Below are 22406 nucleotides of genomic sequence, written 5' to 3'. Positions count from 1 at the left end.
GCTGTTAATGCTATGCTGATGACAGCAATTATTTGCTTTGCTAAATAGAGAACAATAAATTCTTCCACCACTTAAAATTAGTTGCACTAATGGTCAAGACAGTATAACATCAAATCTAGTTTTGAAAGGAGTCAGCTTCAAAATATTCAGAACAAATGGGAGACATTTATTTATTCCTAGGATTGTAGCCATAATTGTAACTTCAAATATAGTGTTGCAAACAAACAACACTTGGTTGTCTTATAACATCCCTTTATGCCAGTTTATATTGTTAAAAAATTAGAATGATGAACTGAAGCCATGTGTGTATTCTTCATCTCACATCAAATGCTATGTGTTACAAGTTTTGTGTTTTCCTGTCAGAAAATATGTATTTTTGCCCTAAGGTGAAGTCCTGCAAGTGAAAATAATTGTGTTATCGTGTTGTCTGTACTTGTCCCACTTGCAGTTTGGTATTCGCAAGAGGAAATATGTTCATTAACACTGGGGATTCTGGGCTGTTTGGCGCTATGCAGAACAGATGGATTCCTTTTAAAACCAAGAGGAATTCCTTTTAATTTCATTTTGGTTTTTAAAGGATTCCTTTTAAATTCCTTTTAAAACCAAAACTTCCTCGTCAATTGGAAGAAGAGGAATTCTTATTAAATACAACTTTGATTGTCAGATATGTTTTCCGAGGTTGGTTTGAAAAGGCCGATGACCCCATCTTCTTTAAAGCCAGCCACTTTCTGAAAACAGTCTCTTTCCCTGTCCTTCAGACCTTTCCAACCCCACTCCTCCTTCCACCTCTGCACCTTCCATGCTGAGCCAAGCAGGAAAATCACTGGTGAGTGCTACATCCTCTGTGTGTGTGAGGGCATATAAGTAAATAAATAAGCAAAATCTTCATGGAATTCTAATTTATTGATATCTGTCGCACCTTATCTATTTTATTTGACCCCATGTGTGGATGAGACAGTGGTGTCAGGGAGAGGTCATTAGGCACAGGGGAACCTTTTGGGACAAGCCAGGCCTGTACAAGAGGGACGGGCTTCACATGAACGAACACACAACCAGACTGCTGGCATGGAACATTAAAAAGGTGGCAGAGCAGCTTTTAAACTGAATCCCGGGGAAAGCTGTCAGGAGTCGAGCGGTGTCCAGTTTGGGACTCCTCTGTACCATTCACCCTGCTCATAAATATTCATGTTGAGATTTACATGCACCAATAGGAGTTAATGGGGTGGAGTTAAGTGGGGGTGAAGAACGGAGGAGAGTGAGAGAGGAGAGTTGACAGTTGAGAGTGGAGAAAGAAGGTTGTTTCGTTTAGAGTTAACGATATTGACTGGACGTTTTATCACTTGTAACAATAAAAAATTTCTACTTGGTTCTTAAATGATATGTTGCCTGGACCTCTGTCATTAATAGTGAGTAAAGTGATGTAATCAACTGGTGGCAGCTGAACGACACATAGCTTGTGCCTTTGCTTGGTGAAATAACCAAGGGAACAGGCGAGAACATTTATTTATTTATTTAATTTATATCCCGCCTATCTAGTCGTGGTGGACTACTCTAGGCGGCCTTGGGGGGCATGGGTTCGAACCCCACTGCTGCCACCAATTTGTCAGGTTCTCACCTGTTCCTTTGTGGCTAGGGAATAACAGTGATATAGCGGCCATAATGGAAACCTGGTGGAATTCAAAGAACCAGTGGGATAGCAGAATCCCAGGCTATAAACTGGAGGGGCGTGTTGGAAGTGGGGTGGCCATCTATGTCAAAGAAGGGGTAGAATCATAAGAACATAAAAAGAGCCCTGCTGGATCAGGCCAAGGGCCCATCTAGTCCAGCTTCCTGTATCTCACAGTGGCCCCACCAGATGCCTCTGGGAGCACATGAGACAACTAAATACCAAATGCATTTCAGTATAAGAAAACGTAAAGTAATGCACATTGAGGCAAAAAAATCAAAAGTTTATTTATCAGCTGATGGGTTCTGAGCCGTCCGTGATGGATAAGGAAAGAGATCTTGGTGTGCTGATGGACAGCTTGATGAGAGTGTCAACCCAATGTGTGGTGGCAGTGTAGAAGGCCAATTCCATGCTAGGTATCATTAAAACGGGGATTTAGAATAAAGCGGCCAAAAGTATAATGCCATTGTACATTGTATTTCTTTACCCAGCGTGTTGTTAGTCTGTGGAACTCCTTGCCACAGGATGTGGTAATGGCATCCGGCCTAGATGTCTTTAAAAAGGGACTGGACAGATTCCTGGAGGAAAAGTCCATCACAGATTACAAGCCGTGATGGGGATGTATAATCTTCAGGCTTAAAGGGAAGGTACTTTAAAATGCCAGATGCAGGGCAGGGGTATCAGGAGAGAGGGATCTAGTTGTCTCGTGCGCTCCCAGAGGTATCTGGTGAAGCCACTGTGAGATACAGGAAGCTGGACTAGATGGGCCCTTGGCCTGATCCAGCAGAGCTCTTCTTATGTTCTTATTTATTTATCCAAAATACTGATGGCTGAAATCCTCTTGCACAGTTACACAAACAGTGTAACTTTGAGACATGAATTGTTTTAAGTTAAGAAATCTTCAAAGGCATTACCTGTTGCAAGAGATAATACCTACAGAGATTTCTTCACTTACAGCAGTTTGCTTTCAGAAGCTACCCTATTTGCACAACAGAAATGGAATCTTATGTCATGTTTTTGGTGATAATAATCTCACATCAAATTTGTATTAATAAACAAAATAAATAAAAATTACCATGTACTGACATACAGTACAAATTTTAAAAGACAGTTGGCTGGTGGATTCTGGCAGTTTGATTTGAACCCATCTGGAGGGCAGCAGGCTGGAGAAGTTTGATATAATGTGGACACTTCCTGAATTCTTCAACATTGCTACTGTCATGGCTGTAGCTCTTCTCATTGCTTCTCTCAAAGATCCTGTGGTAAACATGGGATGAGGAATTTCAAAGTGCTGCTTTTTTACGTTTCCATGTGTCACTGATGGAATGGAAGTGGAATGGCATCCTTCAGTCTCAAGAGACTATGATAACGTGCTCTGTATGGAGGACTTGGAGAGTGTCCTCTCCAGAGAATGAAGCCTGGGTAAAATAATATGGAGGATAGGCTCTTACCCAAGCAGCAAATCCCCCCTCTCCACGTCGCTGAAATAGTCCAATGGAAAGGCAAGAGCCAATACAACTGGTTCCAGCAATGTTGCAGGAGTTGGCAGAAAGACACGAACTGCCTCTGGGACTCCGGCTCCGGATTTTGCCTCAAGGTTAACTCCTGAAGCCTTTTCCACCAGTGGATATAGCCACAAGGCAGTGGAGGTTTGAAATCGGAGTTTTCCTTATCCTACATGGGCTGCCTTCCAAGGCTGACGAGCCCCACCTACCTGGCCACTGTGATGATCATAGGGAGTAATAGCCTGTCCCCTGGGGGAGGGGATGGAGACAAGATCTGGGGAACCAATGCAGGAAAACTGAGGCAGGAGAAGGCCTAAGGTGATGTGCTGGAGGAGCCAGTGCTGGCCTTATTGGCAGAGGATGTACTTGAGTACATGCTACAACAGGACCCATGGACCAGGGTCCTGGTGGAGCTACATGTGCCTTTTAGAACAGGGGCAGGGATTTCTATGGTATGGACCAGACTACTGACAATTGCCATCACACTGGGGTCACCACCAAAGACTGCCCCAGCCACCTGGACAGTTGGTCCAGGGAATTGTTATTGGGGAAAGAGTTGCTGTACCTCCTGCCCCCGGTTCAATAAAAACAGAGTTGCCTCGCCCATCCTGCCCGGAGCCCATGGATATATGGATTGAGGAGCATTTTCTTGCTGCCTTGATGTTGAGTGGGGGCAGCAGTGCTCACAACCATTTTAAGGTTCTTGTTCTTACTTAAAAAAATTAAAATATTTTAACTTATACAGGATACAAGGTACAAACTATAATCATTTTGCTCCACACACCCATCGGGACATTCTGGAGAACTCTTCTTCTCATTGTCCTGCTGTCCAGAATTGCATTGATCCCTGTGTTGGGACTTTACCTTTTCCTCTTATTAACACGAATTCAATAAATCTACCCCATATATCATAAAAATATATTTTTAAATTTCCCCTTTCTTAACTTTTAGAATACAAGTCAATTTATCATTTACAGCAAGATTCCAAACTTCATTGTACCATTCTTCCAGTTGAAATTCATGTTAGAGTTCCAATTCCTAGCTACAATTAATTTTACAGCAAACAATAAATTAGTAAGCAATTACCTAGTTGTAACACCATAATCTTCAGTATCAAATATTGATAACAAAGCCATTTCTGGATTCATCTTTATATCTCTATCAAAATATCTCTTAATTCCTTAGTAAATAGTTTCCAACATTTCTGTACCCTTTCACACTCCCACCACAAATGAAAATATGTACCAGTTTCATTATCACATTTCCAACAAACATTTGATTATTTAGTATTTACTTTACTCAATTTAACCGGTGATAAGTTCCATCTTAAAAGTATTTTATAGAAATTTTCTTTTATTCTTACTGAAATACATCATAAAATCCTCATTTTCCATATCATTTCCCAATCTTGTTATTTTATTTCTTTTTAAAGTCTTGCTCCCATACTTGTTTCAATCCTTCACCCTCAGTCTTATGTTCCTCTAACTCCAAAATTATTTTAAATGTTTTACTTACTACACCTTTCACTGAATCATCCTTTTGCATATCTTCATTGGTTAAAAGGAATTGTTCATATTTCATATATTCTCTACATTTATTATTATTCTTTATCCATTGCTTAGTCCATTTCTCTAACTGTTCATAGTTTGACCAAGTTAAATCCTTACTTTGAAGAATTTGTTTCATTTGTTTCTCCAGTCTCATTTTTTCATCTAGTCTTTTAATCTATTCACCCACTTCATCTAGTCTTTTAATCTACTCACCCACAATTTTTCAAGAACTTTCAGATTAGCAGGAAAATTTTCTTTTTTCTATTTTTCTATTTTCTAATTTTACTAACCTTGATGATGAATTGGGGGGGCATAGACTTTTTTATATTTATACCATACATTTAGATCCTATAGCTCTATAGGGGCTGGAACGTACATGTGGGCTGTCCCCAGTGTCTATAGCATGGGTGACTAAGTCAGTAAAACCAGGTTTGTCAGAAAACACACTTTGGTAATATTCCAGAATCTGAGAAAGCCATGCTTGCTCATCAGGAGAACCTGAATGAACAAAGTTGTCCAGCCAATTTCCAGCATTCTCCAAATCAGACAGAATGTCTATAGGCTCTTCCTCTGGCCTAACACAAGCCGCTTGACACCTCAGAATGACAGCTGCTCCATCCTGATATGGTTTCAAGCTGTTAACATAATAGATGGTAGGTTTTCTCCCAGAACCAGGCATCTGAACAAGGTAATTTACAGCCCCAACACGTTGCAACACCTTTCCTGGGCCTTCCCATGCAACGTCTAATTCAGTGGTCAGGAAACAGGGGTAAATTACCCCAAATGGGATAAAAGTGAAAATCCTGGCAGTAATGAGCAGAGCGCTACCCCCTCCCTCCCATCCCCTGCAGCCAAACCTCAAATTGTAAGCCACCTCTCCCTGTTACTTCCTTGGTTGCAGCAGGGCACTTGTAAATCCTCTGTTCTTTCAGAGATTGGAGATAAGCCTGCTTGATTGGTTACAGCTGTGGAATAGCCCCAGGCAATCAATCTGGGGCTTGTGAATGACTGCTTCTGCTGGTGGTGACTGCGAGCAAGCAGGAGGAGGAAAAGGATCAAGTTAACAAAGGAAGGAAGGTGTGAGAGACTGAGGGCTTAATCAAGTTTATTTAAATGTATGGAGAAAATGTAGGGAGGGAGGGAGGGGGTAGAGAGATTGATTCAAAACTATGAAAAAAGGAACAGGCAAGGCTTGAATTAAGGCGGGGGGGAAAGAGTGGAGGGAGGGTGGGTGGGTGGATGTGTGCGTGTGTGGGTGTATGGAAGAGAGAGAGAGAGACTGACTCAAAACTATGAAAAGAACAGGCAAGGCTTGAATTAAGGCAGGAAAAATGGTGGCTTCATCAAATACTATAACATTTCCTTCGTTTCAAATCAAGGGGGTAATGTTGACTTATATAAATTTTTTTGTGTGGGGGGGTAAAAGGTAAAAAAGTTCCCTGACCCCTGGTTTAATTTATGAGGCCTGAGGGGGGGGGGTCAAGACAAAAACAAAAGTCTCATATCTCAAACTCTCTGTGCCTTGATTTGAGGTCATGGAAAAATATTTGCTTTGCTTGGGCCTGCTGTTGATTTTCTTTAGCCACCTCCTGAATAGCTTTTAGCTTCATCTGCAGATTATACACAAAGTCAGCAACAGGCACTGAACTGGATTGGACTGTGCCTTCCCAGTCAGCCCTCAATAAGTCCAAAGGTTCACACAAATTCTTCCCATACACCACTTCACTAGGATTGAATCTGCCTAAACTGTCGTGGGTTGTTGATTGGTAGGCTAGGAGGATGAAAGGGATAGCTTCATCCCATCCCCAACCAAAGTCTTGGACATAAGCCTTCATCATTTTGAGCAATGTCTGCTGTGTGTGCTCGACCAACCCATGGAACTGTGCATGATAGGCCACAGTGAAATTTATTTTAGTATCAGCAAGTTCACAAACTCTCTTCATCAGTTCACTTCTAAAAGCACCGGCCCTGTCACAAATGAACACAGATGGAATTCCAATCCTTGCACAAAGTTCCAAAAACATTTTAGCAATTGAATTTGCAGAGATAGTGGAGACAGAGTAGGCCTCAGCCCATCTGCTGGCCTGGCAGACAAATGTGACAATAAAACACTTCTGTGGCCAAAAAAGGCCCTAAAACATCCATCTGAAAACTAAAAACTTCACCCACAACTGGGGTTGATTGGAACCTTGCCTTGGTCTTATCAGCATTATGTCCCACTCTTTGACATGTGTCACAAGAAGAAACAAAGTCTCTCACAGATTTCACCATTTTTGGCCATAAAAATGTTGAGTGACTCTCTGTAAAGTCTTTTTGTATTCCCAAACGTCCCAAAAGCTGAGCAGAATGTGCTAGTTCCAAATCCTTCTGCCTGTAAGTTCAAGTCACCATGAGCTGACTAGATGGTTCTAGATCAACTTTAGCATCAGGAGCGAACTGGCAGTACAATAAACCATTCTGATCCCAGTAAAAGGTCACAGGCTTAGACTGATTTAACGCTTGGGGCTGGTCAGCTTGAGACCGCAGAGCAGTTAAAGAAGGGTCCGTTTTTGAAGCCTTCTGAACTCACTTGAGCTCGCTATTTTGGTGACCAACTTCTTCTCTGAGCTATTAAGTTCTGTCGGAGCCTCTTCAGGTTTCCCAGGCACGGGAAGTTGCTCTTTGGCTGGCAAAACCAGTTTGGCTACTGGGGACTGCTCTGCCTGAGGGGACTGGATGTTAATTTCTAGGTCTGCCTTTTGTTTCTCCAAAGTCAGTTTAGGCAAACTCTGAGATCTTCTGAGTGGTTTTTTAAATGAGACTTCTGGGGCTTCACTCAGCAGCCTTGGAAGAAGGCGTGCCTGGGCCCTGATAATTATGTGGATCCCTGGCTGTTTTTGCATTTTATAAAGTTCAAATGGCAAGTCATTCCTAATTAAAAAATTTGGATTATCTTGTCCATGAAGCAAATTCATAAATTTGGCCTGTCCAACCCTTGTAACTCACATTCACCAACCAGTCCCTTGCCTGTGGGATGATAACTATGGATAGGGAACCTAGCGTTTAGCACAATCTGGTCAAGGTGAATCAAATCTTTATTTAAACTTGAAATGTCCATGCCAGAATCCCGTAAGGCCTTGATTTCCAAAAAGTCTTGGGGTGTTTGTGTTTTTATGCACTCATCGAATTGCCTTGCAGCCCATTCTGCTTGCTCTCTGGAAATCAAACTCTCTGGATTCACAACTTTTAATTGTAAATTCCAATGAGTTGGCTGAGTAGACTCCCAAGCCTCCTTCCAAGTGCCACCTCTCTCTGTCGGTCATCTGGAACTGCTCCTTAAATGTGGATATGCCTGTTATTTTGGGTCTGGCACCTCCAGCCGCTGCTAAGGAATCTGCTAGGGCAACCTGCTCCATTTCTTTCACCAAAAGTAAATCCATTCTTTCAGGCAATACTAGCCCGGGCATAGATTAAGTTCTCCTGAGCGTCATTCTGCCTTAGCAAAATAACAATTTAGGGAAAAGCTGCTTTATTCTATAGCCCCTTGAACATGCAAAACTGTTTCCATTAAGATAGTCTCTCAATCAGTTGAGGTCGTTTGAATCCCGACGCTGCAAACCATGCTCCCTAAAGAGCATATGGCATTCGGGCATGGAGTTCCACAGGCCACAAATCTACCACTTTATGCTGAGGCAAGTCCTCAACCTTCATCTCCATTCCAATTAGACAGGAATTTGTTGGGTATTCGCACTGGGGTCTCTTCGACCTTGCAGTCTTATCAGGATTCACTCTGTACCAGCCTGGCTATAAATTACGAAAAACAGTCTCTCAGCCCTTACCACATTCTCATGTCTTCAACTCCTTTCACTTTGAAACCTAACATACTCCATTTTCATTCATTCTCATTGACTACAAGTCCCATTCTCCTTCAATATCATGACAGACTACACCACAGAAATCATGAGTCCTGCAGTGAATGGCTTTGCAGTGGTGCAAAAACATGGATCTGATGCACAGATCCTCATGGATCCACATGATTTTAAACTAGGACATCCCCAAACCACTGTCCATTGGGCCCCATTTTTTGCTCATGGATTGAAACACAGAAATCATGATTCCAGACACTTTCTGATTGGTCAGAATGCTATGCAACACAAATAATTCAGTAATTTAGATTGTTCACAGTTCTGCTATATGAGCATGGTACGAAAGACTTGGGTCACTCATTTTGCTCGAGTGAGAGTTTAGACTTGACTTGATTGAGCACCCACTTTTCTAGCTGTCTATAGTATTGCTACCAACACTTTTCAAATGACTTGATTTTTTCCCTTTCTTTCTTCATTATCTTCCTTTCACATAATATGCATGATTTTGCTCTCGCTTTCCAGTGATATTCTTTGCTAACTTCAACCTTTCCCCCCCCCAAAAAAGCGAAGGGACCTTGTTACATTCACCCCGTGCCCCTGTTTCTTTTTCTCAACTCAAAGGGCTCACGCTGGTGACGTTCCCTCTTTCTTTCGCTGCCACCATTGGATTTCTTTATCCACGCTGTAAAGGACTTTAGTCTGACACTGGCTGCCAACAACAGAACTTGTTTATTAAAGGGTATTAGGGTAATTAGGGTAATTCAGGATCAGATGTTCTTTGTTCATTTCATAGAATCAAAATCATTGAAATATCATATATTCTGCCACACATTCAATCACCTCCTGTTTTATTTATTCACTTTAACCAGCTTATCTTTATTAGTTTCAGTTCTCACTCTTTCTCTGACTATCTCTCTCTCTCTTTGCAAACCTCTCTCCTCCTCTTCTCACTCTCTCTCTCTCTCTAACTTACTTAACTGACTCCCTGCCTCCACTCCTCCTGTCCTCTCGTAGGCTTATGCAAATGAGCTCCAGCTATGAGTGACAGGCGTGACATGGGGCATTTGTCACAGATGTATTTTGGAAAACATATCCATAGAAGTTTTGGTCTAATACAGCTTTTTTTCCTCAGCTTGCCTAAGTCAAAGAAAGGGATATGGAATTGGAACATAGCTTTCCAGTCTGCATTTGACAGAGTGGGCATAGCAACATAAGTTTAACTGAGAGGTTAAAGAGGGAGCTTTAGAAATGGGCATGGACCTCAGTTCAGAGGTTTGTGCTGCTACATCAGGGTGACACCACAGGTGCTGTGTGTACCCCACTGGCTCCCCCACTCAACCAGCTGGCACACACCGTTTTTTCCTGCTCTTTGCATGAACGTCCAGTCACAGCAAGAGCACAGACTTCCCTTCTCCACCTCCTCCAGCAGCCACTCACTCAAAGGCAGCACTGCAGGAATTCCTCCTCATCTCAGTGGGCAGCAGCCAGAGGAGACAGAGAAGGGGACTCCGTGCTCCTGCTGTGACTGGACAATCACATGAAGAGAAAGAGAAAAGCAACATGTGCTGGCTGGTGAGTGGGGAAGCTGGCAGAGGTGGGGGAAGTGAACTCATGGCACCTGTGGGGCCACACTGACAAAACAGCATGAACCTCCAAACTGAGGTTCATGCCCATCTCTAGTGTGTATGTTTCTCCATTGTATGTGTTGTACCTACTCAGACTTCTGCACAACCATTTCATTAAGTCCAAAACAGCCCCTCAAAATATTTTGGCAGAGGGACTATAGCCACATCCAACCTGTTCTTGTTTGTGTCTCCGCCAGTAAGCATAGTACAGATCATGTGCTCATCTTCTGGAATCCTTTACACTGGGTAATTCTTTATGAGGGAAATTTCTGATTGGATTTGTGGATAGGATGTGTACATCTAAACTCCTATTTTTAAAAGCCAGGAAATTCAATTCTTTAAAAAAAAATCTCTGATTTATTAATGTGGGATATTGTTTCTGTACCCATGATTCAAAATGGCAGGAAATGGCCCAATATTACTGCAAAATATCATGCCCGTGTTGCCAGAAGGAAAAAGGGTGCCTCCAGGAAGATCTTAAAGAGCAGATAGAGTTGGGTGTCATTAGCTGGTGGTAGCATACCACCAAATTCTGGACAGCCTGTTTCAGATGCTGAACAGGAGTCCTTCAGCACCACTACCAGTCACAAAGTGACACCACACAAGGGAAAATCTCAAAACTGACTCCTTTGTTTCATCATTTCACTACTTTTCATCCAAACACAAAACAATTGTCAGGGCTGTTTTTATACCAGTGTGAATCGGAGTGAGCAGAGGAGGGTATCCTGTAAACCATATTGACTGCTGCCCTTTCCATTATCAACATTCATGCCGCCCTTTCCTATGTAAAGCTTGGCATCTTTTTTCCTACTAGCAACATTTGCATGGTGTTTTGCAGCAATATTGAGCTTTTTGAATCATGGGTACAAACGCAAAATATCCTAAATTCCTAAATCAGAGGATTTTTTGAAGAATTGAACATAATCTCAATGGAGCTTGTGAGTTCACCACCAAAACCCTTGGCCAGGGAATGGATGATATAGACATTATGTTTGGACAATAATTGCTTATCACCAATTCTCCATTTATAGACACTGGGCTATGTTTTGTGCATTGACGTTCCCTGGCTCTAAGAGCAGGAATTCACTGTTTGCTGTTGAAACTGATGTGTCTGAGGGTCAAGCTGAAAGATGTGAAGAATCTATGATTGGATTTTCCTGACAATTTTTTGAAAATTAAAAATCTAGCTGCAGGGGAAAAAAGGAAGGCTTCACTTTTGACTTAAATAGGAATGTGTTAAAGGATGCACTTTTTTTGTACCCTTTTCCTATTAAACTCCCCCTCATGTGCCCTCCTCCCCACACTGCTGTGTTGTCCTCAGGCTGAAAAAAAATTACTTGCCTTCTCTCTCTCTCTCTCTCTCTCTCTCTTTTTTTGCTCTATTAAATGTTAATTTTCTCCTACAGTGTCACTGTTTTGATTCAGTTTGGATGTACACAGTACACACACATTTCTGTGCAATTTTTTAAAGTTAAAATATAAAGGCCAGAATATCCTACTAAGCATGATGGATCTCTTGCTCCCAAGAGAAAGCTGGGAGAGCCTGCATTTTAGGTAAACAGAGAACAGTTAAGCAACAAGAGTTATAATAAGGATTGGCTGACCTCTCGTGGTGGAGGACAGTTTGACAGTCTGCAAATTACCAGGCAGACAAAGGCAAGATTAGGTGATACCTCTGTTAGACCACTAGAAAATCCTTCTGCTGGGCAGACAAAGGATGTCTTTGTTACAACATGTGTTTGGAAATTGAGAAATCAAACAATGAAAGATAGATAAAGAATGAAGGGATTGCCACATCTTCTGCATTTTAGATGCAATTACATTATGAATTTTTGTTTCCTTGCTTCTTTGTATTGTCTGCAGTTACTTTCCTAAGATGCATCCCAGCAAAATATAAAATAAAGTATTTTAATTTTTTGCTGGGTTGGGTTTTGGGGAAATGATTGCAGACATGTATATGGATCTATTGGTTCTCTTAGAAGGAGATACAGAAGGGCACCTATTACATACCTTTCTATTACATGTGCCCTCTGCAATACTGTTATGTCCCAGGAGACAAGAAGGACCACCATTCAGAGAGGGAATGTGAGCTCTCAAGTTTACTTGGGAGGCATACCCTCCTACCTGGAGCTCTATTTCCAAAGGCCAGACACACAAAAATCTAGTTGGGATTCTTTATCAGTGGAAGAAATGCAGTCTGCACATGTTCTACCTGGATCATTCTGTCTTGACTTGATTTCTTCCTATGATAAGGGTCGTGTTTCCCTGACCCTGGACAAGAATGCAAGAGTGCCCCAGTGATGGAATGTTGGGAACAAATAAAGGAAACAGAACGTGAAGCTGTGTTTGAGAGTTTCTACTGTTCATCAGTCTCATTTAAGGGTTAGAGGCTGTCCAGGTTCTCATGTGCCACTGTAACCCCCATGGGCTAGTTGGTTGAACTGAATGACTAGGGGAATCTAAGGGCTATGATAGTTAAGATTTCATTTGGGCAAAAAAGAGTGTTAGAATTAAAAGGAGCTTGTGTTTCCTTAGAGCATGAATTAGGTCCTTGCCATCGCAATTTACGAAATGAAAAATCAGCAGATATGTGTAGATTATTGTCTGTACTCGTACCTATCCTTGTATTTTATTCTAAGGGTCTTGAAGGGTTTGTGTTTAAAACCACCTTCTCTAAACCTTGGATCCTTGTACATGGGAAGGCTTTGAAACAGAGTGAAAATGTATTAGAGATTAGAGATTTGGTCCCTGTCACATTTGCATCAGAGAGATTATTTCAGACTTAATTTTCTCTGGGTAACTATTGCTTTGGCACCTTATTCATGCATTGAACTCATAGGGATATAGTTACTAGGTTTTTTGTAACATCAGTTCGTGTCATTCTGGCAACTCCTGCGACGGCGCTGGAACCAGTTGTATTAGCTCTTGCCTTTCCATCGGACTATTTCAGAGGGGGGATTTGCTGCTTGGGTAACAGTCTATCCTCCATGTTATTCTACCCAGGCTTTGTGCTCTAGAGAGGACACTAATACAGAGTGTGTTACCATGGTCTTTCGAGACTGAAGGATGCCTAAGTAAGTAAGATTGGACTGCATTATTGTTTTTTAATTTTATTTAAAATTTTAGATCTTTGCTACATTTGTGTTTCTGCATTTGTGCTCATCTCGAAGATTACTCAACAGAATCAAAAGAATGGCACACTGTCATATCCAAGGTTACTTTTCTCAGGCAGAGTTGAGGGGATTACAGGAGACCTTTACACTCAGAGCAGGGCCAAAACACTTTCCTGCTTGAGGCAAAGCAGAAGATGGCACCTCTCCTACATCTAGGTTGACATATCCAAAGGAAGCCAACTTATTTTGCAAACATAGCAGGATGTTCCCAGTTTTTCCTCTGTAGTAAATGTTAATTCATTAAAAATCAAAGAACCAGCAACTTGCTGCTTTTGCTTAACACTCTGTGGTGCATTGCCTGAGGCATCAGCTTCACTCTGTCCCATGCTAGAGCTGGCCTTGTTTATAATAGACCTAGGAGGACTCTGGATTGCAGTGCTCTGGTTCTGACTCAAACGAGTTGCTGTTCTGTCCTTTAAACAGTGATCCAGGAAGCAAGTCATCTTGCATAACATGTAGAGCTCCTGATTTTAGTCTTGAAGTTGATCGAAAGCTGAGTAGTTGATGCCAATTTCTAGGGTCATAATTTTTAATCTGCTTGGACTCATTAATTTTCCGTTTCCTAAGACTTAAATCAGAAACATTCCAACACAAAGCTGGTAAAGAAGCTGCAGAATCAAACAAAACTACCTGTCATTTCATGACAGCTGTATCACAATAATTATTTCTTGATAGGCAACCCATTACTTTCAAATAAAGTATGCCATCCACTGTTTGGCACGTTGTATATTCCAGCCAGGGTGGATTTGATTTAAATCAAACCAATGTTTGAAAACCATTGATTTTTATCCATGTTGGGGATTTATATTGCAGATATACTCCAACAGTCAGGCTGCATTTTCTTTTTTTATTTATTTATTTATTTATTTATTTATTTATTTATTTATTTATTTATTTATTTATTTATTTATTTATTTATTTATTTATTTATTTATTTATTTATTTATTTATTTATTTATTATTAATTAACCACAGAAAGAAACAACCATACAACAACAACAGGAAAAGGGAAAAAGGGTTAACAACAAAACAAAGACATGTACGCAGGGAAATACTTGCTTTCATTCAATATCCAAAATGTTCTTGACTTCATGACTGTGATATGTTGCTGTTTAGTCGTGTCCGACTCTTCGTGACCCCATGGACCAGAGCACTCCAGGCCCTCCTGTCTTCCACTGCCTCCCGGAGTTTGATCAAATTCATGCTGGTAGCTTCGATGACACTGTCCAACCATTATGTCCTCTGTTATCGCCTTCTCCTCTTGCCGTCACACTTTCTCAACATCATGATCTTTTCTCTAATCTCTAATACATTTTCACTTCGACTTGCGGCCGGAGAATTGACCTACAGATCAAAACGGAAAAAAGAAAGCGGGGGAGGCAGGGAAAGCGGGAAATTCAAACTGCTTTCATTCGTCCATTGGCGAGGGAAGAGAGAACAGTGCTGTGACCTGCTTCCTCACTCGTCCCAGCGGTTAGAGATACATAGTCTTCAGCGAGTCTGCCTGGTACAGTACTGACTGGTACTGTATTGGCTGGTACTGCCTGGTGCCGATTGGTACCGGGCTGTATTTTTATTTTTGAGATTTTTTTTAATTTTGATTTTTTTATTTTTGACTGTCTTTTTTAAGCAGAGAGGCTGCCTGTTCTGCGTGAGTACTATTCTTAATGTACATTTACTGTTTTGTTTTTTTGCAGCTTGATGGGAGTGGTTAGGGCTAGATGGGGGTTGCAGTATGTTTCTGTGCTCTGATGGGTCTTGCAGTGTAGATTTAAAATGTGAAAAGTAGGCTGTGATATTAAATTAAAATTAAATGTGAAAATTAGACTGTACAGTAATTTTTAAATGTAAAATTTACTGTACTGTATTTATTTTTGCATTCTGTGCCTTCTAGGGTTTGTGTATGAGACCTCTCTTTTGTTTTAAAATGTGTGGGTTTCAAATGTACTGTACAGAAATTTTCTGATATTTGAAGGAAGCAAAATGTGGTTTAAGACTCCAAAATGTTTTTTTCCCCCTTTAAATCATAAAATTTTCTGTGAGGGTCTGTGCTGGATGGCATGCTGTAAAATGGGCCTGTGGCAGTTGGGCTTTAAAATGGCTGCCAGCCAGCCAGGCAGCCTGGCAGGGAGGCAGGTTTTAAAATGCAGTTCAGACTCAAGTGTGAAGTTTAAGTTTAAGACTCCAGGTTTTTTTCTTAAAATCAGGGAATGTGTTGAGCTGAACCATAGTCATGGCTCCAAAGAAAGAACAGAGCAAGCCCAAAAAAGGATAATCTCTATTGAGACCAAAAAAGAAATCATCAGAAAGAATGAAGGCATGCGTTTGACTGAACTGGCCGCTGAATACCAGATGGCAAAGTCTACCATTGGTACCATACTGAAAATGAAACATGTCCTGAAGAACATTGATGTGGCAAAAGGAGTCGCAATCCTAACAAAGAACAGGCCACCCCTGATGGAAGAAGTGGAAAAACTTTTGCTGGTGTGGATCAACGAGAAACAACTGAAACGGGACACCATCAGTGAAGCCATGATCTGCGAAAAGCGAGGAAGCTGCACAGTGATTTAATGGAAAGAAACCCCTCCGGAAGTGCAGCAGAAGAAGAATTCAAAGCCAGCGAGGGGTGGTTCCAAAAGTTTCAAAGGAGAAGTGGCATCCACTGCGTGACAAGACATGGGGAGGCTGCAAGTGCTGACCATGCAGCTGCAGAAACCTTCAAGGTGGAGTTTGCTGAATTCATCAAGGAAGACTACCTCCCCCAGCAAGTCTTCAATTGTGATGAGACAGGGTTGTTCTGGAAGAAGATGCCCAGGAGAACCTACATCACCCAGGAGGAAGAGAAACTGCCGGGCCACAAACCAATGAAGGACAGATTGACCTTTTTGTTCTGTGCCAATGCCACCGGCGATCTGAAGATCAAGCCTCTGCTGATCTACTACTCCCAGACTCCTCACCCATTCCAGTGAGAGAAAGTCAACAAGGCCACACTGCCTGTCATGTGGAGGGCCAATGCAAGAGCTTGGATGACAAGGCAGCTGTTTCTGGAATGGCTCTATGAGGAGTTTGCACCCACTGTCAGAAGATATCTTTCAGACCACCAGCTTCCTGAGAGGTGCTTTCTGTTGATGGACAACACTCCGGCACACCCCCCATTCTTGGTGGAGGACATCGATGAGGATTTCATCAGGGTCAAGTTCCTCCCCCCCCCAACACAACACCTCTTCTGCAGCCCATGGACCAGCAAGTGATCAGCAATTTCAAGAAGCTGTACACAAAGGCAGTCTTCACCAGGTGCTTCAACATCATCGAGGAGATGTCCCTGACCCTGAAAGAGTTCTGGAAGACACATTTCAATGTCTTCCACAGCATCAGACTCATTGACAAGGCCTGGCAGGATGTCACAACCAGGACCTTGAACTCAGCCTGGAAGAAACTCTGGCCAGAATCCGTCACAGACAGTGCCACTGAGGGGACTGATTCACAGGTGTTGAGGGATATCGTCGCCATGGATGAAGGCATGGGTTTGGATGTCGACGAGGACGACGTAGAGGAGCTGGTTGAAGGACATGAAGAGGAGCTGACAACAGAAGAACTAGCAGAACTGCAAGCCAAGCAGCACAAGGCTTTTGTGGAGGAGCTTTCCACTGAGGAAGAGGAACCGCAGGTTAGCAGCGAGGATATCAAATCCGTCTGCCAGATGTGGACCAAGTGCCAGGAATTCTTTGAGAGGCACCACCCAAACAAGACTGTGACAGGAAGACTTATGGACATGGTGAATGACAGCGTGGTCAGCCACTTCAGGAAAATTCTTCACCACAGGACAAAACAGACAACATTGGACAGATTTTTCACTAGGATGGAGCCTGCAGAGAAGAGACAGCAACAGGAACCCCCTGCAGAAGATGACCCAGAGGAGGGGACCTCTACCTCACAGTGATGTCCTCCAGAAAGAAGACAACGAAAGATAAACCACCTCTCTTTTGTTTTAAAAGGTGTTGGTGGCTGAGTGGGTGGGTAAGTTGGTTTGTTTAAAAGTTGCTTTGTTCCTGTTAAAGTGTGTTTTGTTTAAAAGTTGCTGGTTTTAAAAATGTTGTTGTTAAAATGTGTTGGTTCAAATGTGTTTTAGCCTCCAGACTCTCCCCCCCACTGTCTTTTCTCTCTCTCTCGTTTTGTGCTTCAAAGCAAAAACCTTTGTCTGAGGGGTCTGTGTGCCCCAGTGATGACCTTCTTTCTTTCTTTCTTTCTTTCTTTCTTTCTTTCTTTCTTTCTTTCTTTCTTTCTTTCTTTCTTTCTTTCTTTCTTTCTTTCTTTCTTTCTTTCTTTCTTTCTTTCTTTCTCTTTCTTTCTTTCTTTCTTTCTTTCTTTCTTTCTCTCTCTCTCTTTCTTTCTTTCCTTTGCTCTTTTCCCCATTGTTGCCTCCCTCCCTTTGGCTTGGCTTGGCTTGGCTTGGTTTGGTTGAAAAAGACCTTTAAAGTGCATTTCAGAGACCTGTCTGTCTTTGTGCTGAAGAATTCTGTGGGCTAACAATGCTGGCTTTCAAACAGGGCTAAAGTGCAGTTCAGAGTCATGTCTCTGTGCTTAAACATGCTTTAAAATTGACTTTGTTGAAAAGACGATTTCAAAAGTGCTTTTAAAACTGTTCCCTGTCTCCCCCCTCCTTTCCTGAACTTCTCTTGAGCTAAGTTCACCTTAGGTCAAAATAAGGAAAAAAAATCTTCCCCTAGTGGTAGAATGCAGATTAGCAGGCTTCCCATTAGTTTCTATGGAACGGAAAACAGCAGATATGGATTAAATGGTTTTCAATGCATTCCTATGGGAAATTCATAGTCAACCTGCAGACTTTTCCACCTGCAGACCACCTTTCAATACAGATTAATTCCGTAAATCGAGACCCTACTGTATTCAGCACATTACTCCCTTCGGAAACCCCTTTTAGATCATTGGTTGATTCCCTTTTCAGACTCTTTCCCTGACCTTCTCCCTATTTATTTGAGTGATCCCTGTGCTCCCCTCACCGAGGCGGTGGTTAACTATCTAGCTGTAATTATGGAAATCACTGTTACTTTATAACATAGAACTTTTCTTTACACCATCCCCTGGGTATTTTGTATTACTTCTCATAATTTTGTACTCCCTCATTTAATGTTGATTATGTCTATTTGTCCTGTGATTCTTTTTCCTTTGTGTTTTATTTCTCTTTTCACACTGTTTTATGCCAATAAAGGTTTACCGTACCGTACATGCTGTCTCTCAGCATAATTTATTTGCATGTTCTCACCATGTGTGGAAATATCAAACAGTTATTATTAAACAGTAATTTTCCTAATTAATTTCTACTTTTCTTGGTTTTAATAGACACAGTAGGTTAGAAAAGCTATGTTTTACACAACAAGCATGAAATTAAGATTTTGTTCTATGTTTCCTTCTCTCTCTCTCTATTTCTAAACTGCAATATCGTAATATTTCTTCAAGCCCCAGTGAGGATATTGATTGATTGATTGATTGATTTGATTTGTATCCCACCCATCTGGTCTATGCGGTCACTCCAATATAATACAAACAATTAATAAAAACACAGTTCCATAAATCTACAAATGAAAATGTGGAAACCAAGAAAATTGAGTAAAAATAAATTAAAGAGAAATGAAAAGAGAGAATCAAGTATTGACTGGAGGGAAGGCCTGAATAAACATCCCTATTTTTACTTGGCTTTTAAAGATACCCAGCGTAGGGGCCGCCACCTTAGAACCTCCATCTTGTCCGGGTTCAACCTCAGCCCATTTTCCTGCATCCATTGCAAGTATGGTCCCCAGGCAGTGCTAAAGGGACAGGATGGCATCACCTGCAGTTGGTGAAAAGGAGATGTAGAGGTGGGTGTCATCAGCATATTGATGACACGATGCTCCACATCCCCTGATGACTCCACCCAGGGGTCTCATATAGATGTTGAATAGCATTGGGGAGATAATCGACCCCTGTGGAACCCCACAATTAAGACTCCACAGGGCCGAAACACTCTCCCCAAGCTGTAATCTCTGGGGGCGGTCCTCCAAGAAGGAACGGAGCCAGGCAAACGCCAAGCCACCAATTCCCAACTCAGAGAGCCTTCGCAGGAAGATACCGTGGTCGACGGTATCAAAGGCCGCTGAGATGTCGAGGAGGACCAACAGAGATGTTTTACCCCTGTCAGCCTCCCTCAACAGGTCATCATACAGGGCGACCAATGCCGTCTCTGTACCATGGCGTGGCCTGAAGCCCGACTGAAATGGATCCAGGGCATGTTTCATCCAAATGAGCCTGAAGCTGGTCGGCCACCACCCTCTCGACCACTTTGCTAATGAAAGAAACATTGGCGACGGGCCTATAGTTGCCAATTTCGTCCACTGCCATATTAAGTTTCTTTCTGATGGGCCTAATGAGTGTCTCCTTGAAGGCTGATGGAAACCTGTCCTCAAGGAAAGATCCATTTATTATTGCTGTGGCCCATTCTGTTGGTTTCGGCCTGGCTGCTTTGATTAGCCAGGCCGGGCAAGGGTCAAGGTGGTGGCGGCTCGAGAGTGGTCAAGCACCTTGTCCACAGAGTCAGGCGTAACAGGCTGAAAGGAATCAAAAATTACCAGGCAAGATGGGATGCTGGACATCTCAGCTCGACTCACTGTATTCAAAAAAGGAGAGAGCTCCTGGCAGATGGGCTCCACTTTAGATTTTAAAAATGCTGCAAATTGGTCCAGTGAAAAACTAGGGGGAGGCCCATCACTCGGACTAATTCCGGATAGGTCACACACTCCACCGGCTGATTTGAGGCTTTGCTTATCCGGTTAGTGAAGTATGTACGACAAGCAGCCTTTACCTTAGCCTGGTAAAGGTTAGTTGCGACCTTGACAACTATCCAATTATGTTCCGTCGGGTTCTTCCTCCACCTACGTTCTAGCCTCCTCCTGATCCGTTTCATCACTCGGAGGTCCTGGTTAAACCAGGGCGCAGGCCGAGCTCTGCGTTGGAGAGGGCGTTTAGGCACAATCGTGTTTATAGCCCTAGTGGCAGCAGTAAACCAGCTGTCAACCTGAACCTCAACAGGAGCGCCAGCCAGGTCAGCCATAACACCTCTCATGGCATCCTGGAATCCAATAGGATCCAGTAGCCTTTGAGGGCGAACCATAGAAATAGGTCTCTGCTCCCTGTGAGGGGGGAGTGCCACTGAGAGGTTACATTTTATTAGGTGGTGATCTGACCATGACGAGGGGACCGACTCAAAGTCAGTCACCATCAGACCACACTCACTCCAATTGGTGGAAAAGACCAGGTCCAGCATGTGATCACTCATGTGGGTGGGGCTGTTGACATGTTGGGACATGTTCAAGGAAGCCATGGTTTCCAAGAACTCAAGAGCTGGCCCTGAGGTCTCTGCCTCCACGCGAATGTTGAAGTCACCCAAAACCAAGAGCCTTGGGGACCCCAACACCGCCATGGAGACAAAGTCCGCCAGCTCCGGAAGGGAGGTGGCTGAGCTGCGGGGAGCGCGGTAACTCAGCAAAATCCCAATACTGTCCCTGGCCCCAATCGACACATGAAGCGCCTCAAGACCTGGCTTTACCACCAAGGAGCACCTAGTAACTTCCAGGATGGTTTTATAAGTGGCTACTCCCCCCGTCCCTCCCGTCTGCCCTGGTGCTGGACAGCATAACTGGATGGACAGGCCAGCACTGGGGGGGACACCCCTCACCACCAATCCACATGTCAGTTATGCATGCTAGGTCTGCATCCTCTTCCAGAATAAGATTGTGAATCACCTGGAACTTATTGGATATAGACCTGGCATTCAATAACACCAGTTTCAGAGTGGAGGGCTGGCTGGGCTGGCTACCTTGATACTGATGGTTGATCACAGCCCCAGAACAGTGAACAGCCTTCAAACATCTGTTCATCGTTCTTCTAACACGTGTAGGAGCTGTGTCAATGCCATATCTCCCTCTACCCATAAGCACCAAGATGTTCCTGGGCCCCTCGCTGGGCAAACAGGCCTTCCACTCCATGTCAAAAGGAAAGAAAAAAGAAAGGCAAATAAAAAGATAGCAAATAACCTAAATTAATACAATAATTTAACCAACAGAATAAGTGTATTAATCAGAGTACTGTGTTATCAAATGAAAAGAAAATAAATAACTAAAAAAACCCAATTTATAAATAAAAACTAAATGTATACAGCAACTTTTAAAAGAACGCCAGGTGCTTAACTCCCACATGTAGTCTTGTTCTGTCTTCCTCTGTTGTGAGACCTTGTCCTCTTAGTTATTGCTGGTCTTGATGTTATTATTGATGTTATTGATATTGTTGTTAATAATAAAGGTGTTATAATAATAAAGGTTCCAGCAGGGCCCTGGCACAAGCTTCTGGCCTTTACCGCCTCCCTCCCCTTCAAGCCAGGTGGCTGGTGTTGAAGAAGGGGTGGGCAGCCCGAAGCAGCAGCAGGGGCCCAGTCCTGCAGGGCCAAGGGAGTTCAGGCCGGAAATTCCCTCAGGACACTGTCTCTCACCCAGTGCCTAAGGGATGGCAGGTAGCACAGGCGACTCCCCCGAAGGCAGGAATGCTGGTCCAGCAGGACCCTGGCACAAGCTTCTGGCTTTAACTGCCTCCTTCCCCTCCAAGCCAGGGGGCTGGTGTTGAAGAAGGGGTGGGGCAGTCCAAAGCAGCAGCAAGGGCCCAGTCCTGATGAGTTTGAGGCAGGCTGATTTGCATACTCTTTTTGCGTTGACTGCATGATAGGAAATGCAAATCAGCTGAGAGTGTTTACCCCAAATTGGTAGTTGATCTCAGCAGCTAGAGCTGCTACTTATTAAAATACAGATCCTTTCGCATCTGTTCAGATGTGCAGTCACCAGAAAAGAGAGGATGAGCCACACAAGATCTTGCTTCTTGTCTCACGACAGATGATATGATGAGGAAATGAGGAAAGAAACCTTTGCTTACCTTTCTTCACAGCTTATTAGAGAGTTGCTTTGTACAGTGGGGTCTTGACTTAAGAACGGCTTGAGTTAAGAA

The sequence above is a fragment of the Pogona vitticeps genome, chromosome 4, assembly GCF_051106095.1.
Source record: "Pogona vitticeps strain Pit_001003342236 chromosome 4, PviZW2.1, whole genome shotgun sequence".
Classification (NCBI taxonomy): Eukaryota; Metazoa; Chordata; class Lepidosauria; order Squamata; family Agamidae; genus Pogona; species Pogona vitticeps.
Note: the sequence above shows the minus strand (reverse complement) of the source record.